The sequence below is a fragment of the Sinocyclocheilus grahami genome, unplaced genomic scaffold (genome assembly GCF_001515645.1).
Source record: "Sinocyclocheilus grahami isolate Dianchi unplaced genomic scaffold, SAMN03320097.WGS_v1.1 scaffold1516.1, whole genome shotgun sequence".
Taxonomy (NCBI): Eukaryota; Metazoa; Chordata; class Actinopteri; order Cypriniformes; family Cyprinidae; genus Sinocyclocheilus; species Sinocyclocheilus grahami.
Genome location: NW_015506695.1, coordinates 108,318 through 110,126, shown reverse-complemented (window position 1 = coordinate 110,126; position 1,809 = coordinate 108,318). Strand labels below are relative to the sequence as shown.

Genomic DNA, 1,809 nt, shown 5'->3' with positions numbered 1-1,809 from the left:
CACACACACACACACTCACTCACACACACACACACACACACACTTCTTTACGTTTGAAGTCACACATCAGTCATCTCATTGATGCACTTTCCTTTATAGATCTTCCTCAAGCCCAGTGCATGCTGGGTAAAGACCAGTGTGTCCAGGCTTCTTATATTTGATTGCAAGGTGTTTTTGTTTGTGTTTGGATGCAGCGAGTGTTTGTGAACACACTGAGATCAGATCTGAGATGTTTGAGCTGGTTTGAGATCTGTGAGAGTTAGAGAGTTAGTGTACGTCCCAGCTGAAAGAAGTTCCCGTCAGTGAGAATGTGAAGCACGAGACGCACGTTCCTCCGTGAAGGGAGCACGTGTAGTTTGTGGCAAATATTTGCTACTGTGACGTGATGTGAAGAGTTGAGAATATTCTAGAGATGCTGCGTGTTGTTGATGAGTTGTTGTTGTTGTTTGCTCTGGTCACGTGATCTCGCTCCTCCAGTAGAGGGCTTGTGAGCTGCGCATGCGCACTGCTCAGTGCTGTCAGTCACCTCACCGCGTCTGGCGGATCTCTCGGGCTCTCAGTGCGGGTAAGAAATCATCAGCTATGAGGCAGAATCTATGCTTTTGTGTTTAATCAGAATATGAAGAATATCAAAACCTTTAGGAGTCAGCTGTCCTTAAGATACCAGCACAATAGCACACTCCGCAAAATATCGGCTGATTATTGTTAGCGATAAAATCCCAGAAAATATTGAGATTTTTTTTTTTTTTCAATATCGCACACCCCTACTATAAACAACTATATAATTACTGTTATGTATAACTATTATATAGGCTATAATATAAGAATTATGTAATCAGAACTGACCTTTCGTGTAGTTGACGACAATGATATTTTAGTATAGTTGAGATACTATTATAGTTTTTATTAATATTTTTATTATATTTTCTGTTTTTTATTTTAATTTTTTTGTAATTTTGTTTGTGTTTTTGTCATTTTTCTCAGTTTAAAAAAAAAAAGTCTATAGTTTTCATAAATTTTATTTTAGTTTTAGATATTTTATCAAGCTAAACTAAATGAAAATTAGAAATGTTGAATAGATTAAATGAAAAAGGTCTTACTTTATATTGAAATAAAATAAACATTAAGGTAACAACTTTTTAATGGTTTTAGTTATAGTTTCAGTTTTAGTTAATTATAATAACCCTGATTGACATCAGTCAACACAGTGCTTTAAAAATGATTTAAGGTTAAATGTTTATGAATGTAAAAGTTTAATTGTGTTTTTTAATATTTTAAACCCCTTTGAGCTTCAGATTCTACAGTGTGACAAATGAAATCCTAAAAGTACAAAACTTTTGCATAATTGCTCAGTTCATATGCGCTCTAAAAGTTGAGTGTATAATAATAAATAAAGGATGATAAATGCTTTGTGCAGTAGCTTCAGATGAAGTGCTTCATGTTCGCTTCTGTCATCAAGCATCAATTTGTATAGAGGGATTCTTTTAAAGCGGATGTCATGTAGTTACAGGAATAGAAAGCTAGTGTAATTTTAAAACAGCAGCATTGGCAGCTCAGAGGAAGAGCAGTGTCTGTGTGAATGGGTTGATTTAGTTAGCTGGCATGTAATGGTTGTTTATGTAGATCAGAAGCGTCTTGTTGCTGGATTTTCGCGTGCGCTCTGCTCATAACGGCAGATAATGCTGCTCCTCTCTCTTGTTTATTTGGATTTCTGTGCCAGGAAGTTGTTGAAATGTTTCCTGCTGAATGAATGCCACACATCACTTCCTGCTCAGCGTGTGTGTGTGTGTGAGAGAGTGTGTGTGTGTG

General features: G+C 36.3%; 1 protein-coding gene across 1 annotated transcript in view; it reads left to right on the top strand.

Moving 5' to 3' along the window:
- Positions 1–514: 514 nt before the first annotated feature.
- The window catches only part of LOC107570871 (lethal(3)malignant brain tumor-like protein 4), a 62,746-nt gene continuing 61,451 nt past the window's right edge, over positions 515–1,809 (top strand). Inside the window, exon 1 of the mRNA XM_016257152.1 lies at positions 515–565. The gene's annotated coding sequence lies outside the window, so the exon portion shown is untranslated. The remainder of the gene's footprint in view (positions 566–1,809) is intronic.